The 12,916-nt window shown below is 43.7% G+C and overlaps 1 long non-coding RNA gene across 1 annotated transcript; it reads right to left on the bottom strand.

Annotated features, from left to right (window-relative positions):
• Nucleotides 1-291: 291 nt before the first annotated feature.
• LOC126470128 (uncharacterized) lies at nucleotides 292-6,708 on the bottom strand. The gene is made up of 3 exons (XR_007586133.1): nucleotides 6,639-6,708; nucleotides 613-771; nucleotides 292-382 (listed from the first exon to the last, which is right to left on the bottom strand). It is a non-coding gene; the product is annotated as an uncharacterized LOC126470128 (long non-coding RNA).
• Nucleotides 6,709-12,916: the final 6,208 nt, after the last annotated feature.

Here is a 12,916-nt window from a genome sequence, read left to right as displayed (position 1 = left end):
AAAACCGAAAATATGAACTGCAACAGCGGTCGTCGTAAAGCTGGACGATACTCTATCACCGTTTTGTTCTAAGGCGTGGTAAAAAAAACCTGTTTTCTTTGAAGTCCATTACAGGTATTTATTGAAGTTTTCACAATTTTCAAGTAGAATATTTGAGTGTATGATTGGTCGCAGTCTTTGGGAAGATGCGACTGATAACACAGTTGTCTACCATTTTAATAATTGTTAGAATATCCTAAGTATTTCAGAATGTTTTGTTTTGTTTCGTGGGATGAAGGACAACAGAACATGGAAGAGTACGAATATGTTTATTTTGATTTTAAACTACATGATGCGCCATCAGTGAACTGTACATCGTGATCTTCTTGCCGGGTTCACATTTCTGGAAAAGAAGAAAGTACAAGAATTACTTTCACACAAAAATCTGAACAAATCACAGTCAAATGGGTAGCGACCATGAGTCTTCAGTTGCGGATCAGTGCTTAAAAGTACCATCACAGATCACTTTCTAATTGAATGCATTGAGAACTATAATGACAGGCGGTAATGGGAAAAAATGTGGAGAAATGGCTACGCCGATGGAAAGAAACTGAAAGATGTCAAAGCTGTTACCTTTCAGCCGAGGTAGGGGTATGAGTAGCCCAGGGCCCTGGCGTAGGCGTAGGGCGCGGTGTATCCGTAGTAAGGGCTGTACGCCGAGTAGCCGTAGGCATAACGCACCAGCTGCGCCGACGCCACGGCCAGCAGAGCCAGAGTCAGCACAACCAGGACCTGCAACAAAATCCTTTCTCTATATGTCCCCTTTGAAACTGCCCGGTTTTCCCCAAGTCAGTACGGTGACCATCATTCGCAACTATCCCTAGTAATGCCATGATTTATCGATTGGCCTTTTCCTTGCATAAAAAAGTGGTTCTTCAAAAAGAGGTCCGTTATTGATCAGCTACAGTCAACAAACCCTAAGCCCTTTTTTGAAGCACCATGATAGCTACGTTAAAACTACACTACTGGTCATTAAAATTGCTAAACCACGAAGGTGATGTGCTACAGACGCGAAATTTAACCGACAGGAAGAAGATGCTGTGATATGCAAATGATTAGCTTTTCAGAGCATTCACACAAGGCTGGCGCCGGTGGCGACACCTACAACGTGCTGACATGAGGAAAGTTTCCAACCGATTTCTCACATACAAACAGCAGTTGACAGGCGTTGCCTGGTGAAACGTTGTTGTGATGCCTCGTGTAAGGAGGAGAATGCGTACCATCACGTTTCCGACTTTGATAAAGGTCGGATTGTAGCCTATCGGGATTAAGGTTTATCGTATCGCGACGTTGCTGCTCGCTTAGGTCGAGATCCAATGACTGTTAGCGGAATATGGAATCTGTGGGTTTAGGAGGGTAATACGGAACTCCGTGCTGGATCCAAACGGCCTCGTATCACTAGCAGTCGAGATGACAGGCATCTTATCCACATGGCTGTAACGGATCGTGCAGCCACGTCTCGATCCCTGAGTCAACAGATGGGGACGTTTGCAAGACAACAACCATCTGCACCAACAGATCGACGACGTTTGCAGCAGCATGGACTATCAGCTCGTAGACCATGGCTGCGGTTACCCTTGACGTTGCATCACAGTCAGGAGCGCCTGCGATGGTGTACTCAACGACGAACCTGGGTGCACGAATGGCAAAACGTCATCTTTTCGGATGAATCCAGGTTTACAGTATCATGATGGTCGCATCCGTGTTTGGGACATCGCGGTGAACGCACACTGGAAGCGTGTATTCGTCATCGCCATACTTGCGTATCAACCGGCGTGATGGTATGGGGTGCCATTGGTTACACGTCTCGGTTACCTCTTGTTCGCATTGACGGCACTTTGAACAGTGGACGTTACATTTCAGATGCGTTACGACCCGTGACTCTACCCTTCATTCGATCCCTCCGAAACCCTACATTTCAGCAGGATAAGGCACGACTGCATGTTGTAGGTCCTGTACGGGCCTTTCTGGATACAGAAAATGTTCGACTGCTGCCCCGGCCAGCACATTCTCCAGATCTCTCACCAATTGAAAATGTCTGGTCAATGGTGGCCGAGCAACTGACTCGTCACAACACGCCAGTCACTACTCTTGATGAACTGTGGTATCGTGTTGAAGCTGCATGGGCAGCTGTACCTGTACACGCCATCCAACCTCTGTTTGACTCAATGCCCAGGCGTATCAAGGCCGTTATTACGGCCAGAGGTGTTTGTTCCGGGTACTGATTTTTAGGATCTATGCACCCAAATTGCGTGAAAACGTAATCACATGTCAGTTCTAGTATAATATACTTGTCCAATGAATACCCATTTTTCATCTCCATTTCTTCTTGGTGTAGCAATTTTAATGGCCTGTAGTGTAGATGGATCTATGTACAGCTGCAGCCGTGTTCCTAAATGTAAGCATTTTGCTATACACGGTTGTTTATACAGAGGTTGGAGACAAAAATTTGGAAACACCAAAAACACGAAACATTACCATGTCTAATGCCGTGTAGGAAAACCATTGATATTCAAAACAGCTTCCAGTAGTCTCGGAATGGATACATACAAGGCTGTTATGGTTTTCAAGGAAATCTTATATCATTCTCCCTGCAAACATTGGCAAGTTCGGGTAACGATAATGGATGTGGACAGTAATCACTCACCCTCCTCTCCAAAGTAGACCACAAAGGCTCAATAATATCGAGAACTGGTGTCTGTAGTGGCCAGGGGAAATGCAACAATTAATTCATCCTCGTGCTCACAAAACCAGTCTTGGATTATGCGGCCTGTGTGAACAGTGGTCCTGTCTTCTTGGAATACAGCATGAACATCAGGGTACAAACATTGTAGCATCGAATGGACTCGATCAGTCAAAATAGTCACTAAATCAATTTCAGAAATACTACCTTGTAGAGCAACCATGAAACACGTGGAATTCCACGATATGGCTGCCCTAATCATCATCGAATCCCCTCCATGTTTCACTCTTGGGGTGCAAAACAAGACGCATCCGAGCAAATTACTTACTTATATTGCTTTATATTCCAGATTTTATGGCTTCGGCACCACGTTTTCCTGTTATGGGCATTTCCATCAATGACGTGGGTAGTTTTGGAATTCCATTTCTCCATGGAATTCTCAGCTTACGAAGTTCTCTTACTACTGATTTGGTGGTGACAGGGTTTCCTTTTCAATGACCGTCTGTAACGATAACTCAACACACACTTTCGTCCGCGTTTGACTTAGCGGATGATATTTTTCCGCTTTGCTGTGTCCGATATAGATATTCGATATGGTGCCTCTTGAGAAACCAAACGCTTCCGTTCTCATGGCTACAGAGGAACCAGCCATACGAGCACCAAAAAGTTACCTTCGTTCAAAGTCATTTTACACCGGCACGAATGCACTCACAACCACACAGAGCATTGTTGAGAACAAGACTAACACTTTCAACGTATTGAAGACATTACACAGATACCGTTTGTGGTCAAATACAAAAGCGCAACGTGCAAGCTCGGCTAACATCTACATTTACGTTCAAGCATACATTTCTCCCTCTGCTTTCACATTTTTGTAAATTATCAGTAACAGTGCATTCTCCTATATCTGTTTATAAAACTGCCTAACGCTTTAGTTTTCTCTTTCAGCGTCTTTGTACCTCTCAGCAGTCGAACCAATGGTTCCAGTGGATTCATCATTTTGCACGCGTTCAAGAGGAACGAAGCAATATGAGAATTCCAGAGAACATGTTTATTAACGGATGCATTTAGTACTTAACAGAAGTTCAGACTCCCGCTCTGTGGAGAGCGAAGGCACTGCACGGTATAAATTTAAGATAGAGCTAATTGTGCATTCTGATTCAGATGCGTCCCAAGAGAGTTTTACATTTCTTCGCAGCAAACACTCGCTCAGGTGTTCTTCTCCAATGCCAAATCTAATTATAATGGCAAATTTTACGAATGATTACACACATCGAAAACAAACAGTCTTACAATTATCAGCTTTTATTGCAGTTACGATCAGTAACAAGATGGTCTGTGTCAGAGCTATCACCTTGGCAATCTAAGGGTGAACCTGCTTAGTCCACATGTTCACTCAGGAACAGACTCTTGGTAGTGACATACACCCACAACAAATTAGAGTTTCAGGCCACTTGTAATGAAATGTGCCGTTTTGTCATCCGGATTTAGATTTTCCATGGTTTCCTTAACTCACTTAAGGTAATGGTGGCACAGTTGTGTCATAAAGGCAGTGACCAACTTTTCGGTTACAGTTCGATATTATACTTCGTTTCCGTTGCTCTTCACATCGATGGGCTTTTAAAACCATTTCTCTTCCTTCGGAGTTAACTGCTCCTTACGAAAACCTGTTGTTAGTATTCCACCATCAGGAAGAGCTAGTTCCGACTCTACAATGAATTATTTGGCGCACAAAATATTACTTGCCATTTATGGAACATGCCAGAAATACTGTGCCATTATAGGTTCTATGAAGCATACTAAAGCATTCATTGTGATTACGTAGATGTTGCCAGTGTAATAAATGATGATGCTCTTCACGCACATACAATCGGATTTCATCGTGCAGATAGCACAATATTTCGACGGTCCAACTGGCCGCAATCTTCACGTGAAACTGCAGGTATACAACCACGCTGGAGCTGAGGTAACATCAGCTGCCTTATTTGATGTTACTTCAGTTTCGGCATCAGTGTGAACCTGCAGTCTCACCTGAAGATGGCAGCCAGTTGGACTGTCGAAATATTTTGTCGTCAGGACGACGAAATCCAGCTACACACCTGCGAAGAGCATCAACACAAAAATTCATTATTTACAGTTGAGACTGTTAATAGTAACACACATCTTTCTTACATAATACCAAACAAATTACTCAATTTAAATATCTTGGTTCAGTTGTGATCGGTAATACATACGCAGGGTTACCAGCACCTTCGATTTGGTCAACTAGATGTCCATAAAATTTCGTGAACAGTTCGAGTCTAGGTAAATTTTTCCATATTTTGAAAAGTATTTATTAAAAAAAAACTAAACTTCTCCCGAACCGGCTATGGAGGCCCAACGGTACCGACCGGCCGCCGTGTCATCCTCAGCCCATAGGCGGCACTGGATGCGTATATGGAGAGGCATGTGGTCAGCACACCGCTCTCCCGGCCGTATGTCAGTTTCCGAGACCGGAGACGCTACTTCTCAATCAAGTAGCTCCTCAGTTTGCCTCACAAGGGCTGAGTGCACTCCGTAAAAGTATGTATTATATATAGAAGAGTTAAACCAAAGCCGATGTATCCATTTAGATTGTTGTATAGTATTCATGGAACTTTGAAGTACTAATACAATTAACAACAGAACGCAGCATGTTCTTCTCAATGGAGAGACATCTACAGACGTTAAAGTAACCTCTGGCGTGCCACAGGGGAGTGTTATGGGACCATTGCTTTTCACAATATATATAAATGACCTAGTAGATAGTGTCAGACGTTCCATGTGGCTTTTCGCGGATGATGTTATAGTATACAGAGAAGTTGCAACATTAGATAATTGCAGCGAAATGCGGGAAGATCTGCAGCGGATAGGCACTTGGTGCAGGGAGTGGCAACTGACCCTTAAGATAGGCAGATGTAATGTATTGCGAATACATAGAAAGAAGGATCCTTCATTGTATGACTATATGATAGCAGAACAAACACTGGTAGCAGTTACTTCTGTAAAATATCTGGAAGTATGCGTACGGAACGATTTGAAGTGGAATGACCACATAAAACTAATTGTAGATAAGTCGTGTGCCAGGTTGAGATTCATTGGGAGAGTCCTTAGGAAATGTAGTCCATCAACAAAGGAGGTGACTTACAAAACACTCGTTCGACCTGTACTTGAGTATTTCTCATCAGTGTGGGATCCGTACCAGGTCGGGTTGACAGAGGAGATGGAGAAGACCCAAAGAAGAGCGGCGCATTTAGTCACAGGGTTATTTGGCAAGCGTGATAGCGTTACGGAGATGTCTAGCAAACTCAAGTGGCAGACTCTGCAAGAGAGGTGCTCTGCATTGCGGTGTAGCTTGCTGTCCAGGTTTCGAGAGGATGCGTTTCTGGATAAGGTATCGAATATATTGCTTCCCCCTACTTATACCTCCCGAGGAGATCACGAATGTAAAATTAGAGAGATTGGAGCGCGCACGGAGGCTTTTCGGCAGTCGTTCCTCCCGCGAACCATACGCGACTGGAACAGGAAAGGGAAGTAATGACAGTGGCACGTAAAGTTGGATGGCTTGCGGAATATAAATGAAGATGTAGATGTAATTAATGCCGACTGCACTGAGGTATATAACATATCTGTAACAACATTTAAGTTATGACTTTAGAAATTTTTCAAACGTTTTCATTTAATGAGTTATATTTTTCTGATTGTATCTGTAACATGCAAATGTCTTTCGGTTTAATGAAAAATCTTGAAGAAGTAAAAGCGCGCACTGGACTGGCACTCGAGTCTGAACTTTCAATTTCGGCTGCAACACTCTTGCCGACTGAGACATAATTTGGAAGACTCACAGAGACCGAAGATTTGAGTCGAGTCCGCTGAGCTGAGCAAAGCAGTAACTCACCAGCTTGTACATGGTGCAGATGTTTCAGATTGGCTTCAGAGAAGACTGACAGGCCGATGGGAGTGAGCACTTTTATAGCACCCGCGGAAGGTGTGTCCCGGCCATGGCCTTCCTACAATACCGGACCTTTCACTGTACGAAGGCCGTTTCAAAAAGTAGGACACACCCTCGCCTAATTACAAACTGGTCCCTACAACTCAGTGCACGCAGCCGGAAAACTGAAACGTGTGACGAAATATGACTCAAGGAAGCGAGTACAGGAACAAAGTGCTCGACGAACGAGTCAAACATGACCAGTGTGATGTGGGTGTGCTGGTTCTGAGTCAGTAATGTCTACAGTGCGCAATCCAGCTGATGCTCTATTCTTCAGTGACCGATTATGTTACTTGCGGCAGCTATACTGGAATCGCCTTTTGTTGCGACTTAAATGAATTGGAGCGATCTGATTTTATTCTCAGCTACCATTTTATTTTTTTATTTTTATGTTCTCAGAAGTGACAGTGAATGGTTAGCCATGGTAATCTTCCAGCAAGGCAAATATCACACTGATCTCGAACTCTGATCGAGAATTTGATGTCGACACCCGCTACAACGAGCATGGTATCCAAATCACTGTGCCATATTGCCCAGTGATATCATAACATGCAGAATATATATACAGCATGTGTTACGTAGCGTGTACGCGCCTAGTATTTCACAAACAGTGCAGGATCTCTTAAACTTTATTTATTTAATCGTATGGCTAGGGCCCCCGGTCGGGCAGACCGTTCGCCGGGTGCCAGTCTTTCAATTTGACGCCACCTCGGTGACGTGCAGTCGATGAGGATGATAGGATGATGATGAGGACAGCACAACACCCAGTCCCTGGGGGAGAAAATTCCCCGACCCAGCCGGAAATCGAACCCGGGCCCAGAGGATTGACAATCCGTCACGCTGACCATTTTTTTTTCTTTTTCTTTTTTATTTGATCTCATTTTGTTCTATATTGTTCGTTGAATTTTTTCGGGGTGGACGTCCAATGACACCCGTTGAGGTTCTTTGTTAAACTGTCGACTCAGCTTGTTTTATTACAGAAGGTAGCTAACCCTCTGACCGAACACGCTGAGCTACCGTGCCGGCAAGCCATTCGACCCTTCGACGAGGATTTTTTTCTACATTTTCTACAAATAATGCTATACTTGTAACTTTTTGATCTAATGAATTATAGAAGCCAATATGGGCTTATCCTTCGTGGAAGTACGTCCTTATTTTAGCATGATAGATATCACATAAAACGGAGTGCACGGTTATTTTATTTATTCATATTATAAAAATAGTTTTGGCCGTAGATGTTGTACTAAAAGTGAAGGAAAAGAATGGTAATCGTAGTTTGGCTTACACTGCCAAGTAAATATCGCATAAGGGGTGTGAAACTGTTATGTGCAGACATACCTCACCCACCCTTTAGGTGCATTTCCTGGACATTTTTGCAAGACGTTTCACTGCATGGGTCAGTAGGCTACATACACTTCCTAATAAAAAAAAGGGAAAAAATGAAACCCCTACACGTCATGGTCGGATGTCATTGTAACTTCGTATTCGTACACAAAATTGGCGGATATGTAAATAATTTGAGTTGCAATACTCTCACACGTAGAACCGTTACCAAAGTGCGTTATTGTTGTTGGTTTTTAGTGTTGTTACCAGGCACGGTATGGCGTACAAGGATCATGAACAGTGTGAGATGTTTATTGATCGCTGAAAAGGACAGTGAGTGTCGTTCACTCGTGTGATTCGGCGTTATCAGCACGTGACAGAGTTTGAAAGAGTCCTCGTAGTGGGTCTCCACTTGGCTGGCTGATCGAATCGGGCAATATCCAGATTTGTGGAACAGTCGGATTTGATAATGGCCAGATACAGGACTGCATGGAAATGTGAAGGCAACCACAGTCGTCGTCAACGTTGCGGTCGATCATGGTTGAACACCTAAACGAAGTATCACCATATTGTTCACCAAGCACACTGTATCACCCTCAAGTCGGTTACTGTCGTCCGAGAACAAGTAATGGACGCCTTGCAACATTCTGTGTCATCCCGCACCACTGGTGGGAGACCAGCAGCAGACAGAATAGGGAGATATTGTCTCATGTGTAGGCTGTCGTTAATACAACACAAACGGCTGCTTTTGGAGTGTTGTCGTGACTGGGAACATAGACTGCTAATGAATGGCGTCTTATTGTGATCAGTGATGAACCGTGGTTCTGTACTGCCCCAGTGACTATCTTCGGCGAGTATAGCGACGACCTGGAGTTAGCGTTCTACCAATGTTGTGTAGAGGCACAGCGGTGTTACTCTACTCGGTAAGGTGTCATGTCACGCATGGTAGTGATTGAGGAAACTCTGAGGTTACAACGGTACGTCACGGAAATCCTACTTCCTGATTTAATACCTCTCGTGCGACAGTATGGGGAAGCGCATTTTAACATGACAGTACTCGTGCTCACATGGGATGTGTCTCTATGAGCTGTCTGCATGATGTCGAGATACTCTCGTGGCCAGTGAGATACCCAAATCTGTCCTCAATACAACATGTGTGGGACCAGCTTGGACGTCATGCCGATCCCAGTGCCAGTACCTAGGGTACCAAGGACATGTTGGGCGTCATCTCCGTCCCGGTGCCAGATCCAGGGTATCAAGGACCAGTTATAACAGTTATTCGCTGAATTTTATGCGTAAGTTTCGAAATAGTAGTCCCAAAATCTGCTAACAGATACCGCTGTACGCTGTAGAGCTCGTGTCACCGTGCATAAATAAACTCGTCCTCGGAAGCAGCCTACATCACAATCGTTTAAGTGTGTGCACCTCTCGCAGTTGAAAGGTGGCGCGAATGAATAATGAAATTTTCCACCATATCCTGTAGTGTCTCAAAGGAAGTGGGTTCCGTTGCCACACAGATAGACGATTTAAGCTTTTCTAGCGTGGTGGGGTAGTTCCAGTACACAGTGTCTTTCAATGTACCCCACAAAAAATAGTCACAATGAGTCATATCGGGTGATTGGAAGCCAATCCATACCTGCTCTAGTAATTTTGGGATAATGCAGCGCAATGACTCTATTCCCGAAGTAGTCATCAAAAAAAACGAAACATCTGTTCGATGCAGTTGACTAACCACATCTTGCACCAACCACGCGGTGACAAATAGGTCCTCAAACGTGATGTGTGGCCACAAACTGTTCCAAAACTACAACGTAAGGTTCATTAGTTATTAATTATCGCACGAGAAAAAGAGCCTACGATGCTTCTGCTGTGCCCAAATTGTAACTTTGGGAGAGTACAGTTATTTCGTTTTACAAAAATAGGGAGTTTTGGAACCACAAAAAAGGCCAATTTTGTTTATTTACGACTGTATTCAGGTGAAAGTGTGCTTCATCTGTGAACCAGGTGCAGGCAGCATCAAATCCCTCGTTATCAATCGTTGGGAGAATCTGGTTCTCAAAGCCAGCCCTCTGTGGCATAGCTCGTACAGGTATGTTTTGATGGCTTCGGATTTTGAATGTGAACATGCGTAGGCCCTGTCTCAGTATTACTGTCTGCTGCAACGCTTCAAACCAGTCTCTGTTGCAGTTCTTCGAACGGATTTGTTCCCATGTTGTTGAATCAGTTCAGAAACTCTGGCGACATTTTCGGGAAGAACTATAGTAGGCCAGGAACTATCTTTCCCCACTAGATACTCAGCCACGTTGGTTTTCCTTTCGAATTTGGCGAAGAGCCTATTTCTTTTCATCGTGTTTGAAAATTGCTCCCTGTTGCCGTAATACTATGTTTTAACCTGTGGTTGGTTGGTTGGTTGGTTGGGGAAGGAGACCAGACAGCGTGGTCATCGGTCTCATCGGAGTAGGGAAAGATGGGGAAGGAAGTCGGCCGTGCCCTTTCAGAGGAACCATCCTGGCATTTGCCTGGAGTGATTTAGGGAAGTCACGGAAAACCTAAATCAGGATGGCCGGACGCGGGATTGAACCGTCGTCCTCCCGAATGCGAGTCCAGTATCTAACCACTGCACCACCTCGCTCGGTTAACCTGTGGTATTACAGTACCACAAATACATATTGTTCAATGGAACACATGATTTAAATCTCTTCCTTCCATTCGCTAATCTGCTTTCGCGTTTCAGCGGTGGAACAGGTAGCTCAGTTTTGCTTCCCTTTACTGTTTTCTTCTCTTTACTGTTATTTCAATTCCGCTCGAAGGAGCGCTCTTCCGCCATAGGTTACATAAATTGAAAAGCTGACTTAAAATACATGAAACAGATGCTTATAAGTGAAGATTTTTGAGAAAGACATTCGTGCACAATACAGAAAAACGGATGGCAAAATGAAGATTTAAAAAAATACGCTGGTGGATAATACTGATGTTTTGTCAAACTTTTTGCATGGTGCTTCACAGTCAATGTACACAGTTCTTGAGGTAGTAGAGGGAACTTAGGAGACCAAGTTTTACATAGGAATCCATGCCCGAAAACGTCATCCAACGATGCTACCTAGCTTCAAAGTTATAGGCGCCGATGCCTGTATATGTATGTATGTAAAGGGAATTTCTGTGATGATAAAAACTTTCTACGATGATAGGGAAGGATAACTGTACGAATTTGTCGTAAGGGCCCCTCTACTGGAAACGAACGAATCGAAAGGTATGAGCGAAAACAGTTCTGGTACCACTGACAGTGGAATACATATACTGCTACTGTAGTTACGAAGATTCTACGGTAGACCACTTTCAGAGGGGTAGTGTGGACCAAACCAAGAAAAAATGTCTCGTAAACTTGGGCTCTAAAATACATGCGTTAGGAGCTGTGATCACTTGTGCAATAGAGGAGATGTGTTTCACAGTAGCGAAGACGAGCAAGTTCTCATATCTCCTAAGTTATGCGTTTTAAGGCCATGTTTACTGGACATTATTTTCTTGTTTTGGTCCATACTGTCATCTCTGAAAGTTGTCTATCCTACAGTCTTAGCAACAACAGTACCATTACATGTATTTCACTGTCAGTGTAATCAGGACGGTTTTCGTTTATAACTTTCATCTCGTTTGTTTCCTGGAAAAGTGACCCCTAAATTAAATTGATAGATATATCCTTCTCCATTATCCTAGAGAGTTTGTAACATCATCATGGAATCACTCTGTATATACATACATTTACAGGCAAAGGCCCCTATAAATTTGACGCTCTATAGCGTCCTTGCGTGACGTTTTTGGACGTGGGATCTTATGTAAAACTTGATCTACGAAGTCCCCTCTAGAACCTCTAGAAGTGTGTAATATGAATTGTGAAACACCCTACAGATGATTTAACCTTCTATTAAAATAAAATCAGTGATGATAATGTGAATGATATTATGGTGTAACAGTGATTCTGGTGATGCATGAAAATGATCGTGATTAAGAAAAAGGTGAAATGATGAGTACGTCTGTGGGGACCTGAGGACCAACAGGTAACGACTGAGAGTTAGCAAGATGGAAGACGTGGGAGGATGGTGTGAGATGGAGCGTTGTGACCAGGGTTGGAACGAAGGGTATACATTGGAACGGATTTCATCTATGAGAGAGGATGGATAATGGATAAGACATGAAGGTAAATGGAAGGTGGAATATGTATGTAATGGCGCAGCAGAATACCTGGACTGGTGAATAGTAGGTGGGAAACTAGGTGTCGGAACTGAGTTTTTCGATTAACATAGCGGATCCGAAGGTGCTCCACGAAGAGAAGAAGCTGTGGGAAGTGAATGAGTTGGTATAGGATGCAAGTTGGGGAAGGCAGGCGGATGCGAAAATCGTGGCTGAAAGCATGTCATTCAAGGATCTCAAGCGACCTGTAGAACTTAGGGGAGGCGGAGATCAAGGCAACGTTGGCATAGGTGAGGGTGAGGTGGCTGAGGGATTTATAGGTGAGAATAATTGTAGAAATAGGTAGAGTCCATGTGCGGCCTGTTAGTAATTTTAGTCGGCTTCGAGGTTTGTGTTGGAGGATAATGAAATGTGCATTCCATATTAGTTTTGTGTCATAGGTTAGTCCCAAATACTTTATAATGTTAGTCATAGGGATGGATTGGTTCTACCACATGGGGAGATGGAAATCTGGACGACGGAAACACCGAGTGGTGCAACAAAAGATGGTAGCTTGGCTTTTATATGGATTTGCCTGAAGTTTCTACGTATTACATCACTTGACCAGGAGATTCAAGTGGCATTAGAGAGAGTCATGGCAGGGTTGAAGAGTATGGTGGGTGGCTACGTAGGCGGTG

Source organism: Schistocerca serialis, chromosome 3 (assembly GCF_023864345.2).
Source record: "Schistocerca serialis cubense isolate TAMUIC-IGC-003099 chromosome 3, iqSchSeri2.2, whole genome shotgun sequence".
Lineage (NCBI taxonomy): Eukaryota > Metazoa > Arthropoda > Insecta > Orthoptera > Acrididae > Schistocerca > Schistocerca serialis.
This window is presented reverse-complemented; position numbering and strand designations above follow the sequence as displayed.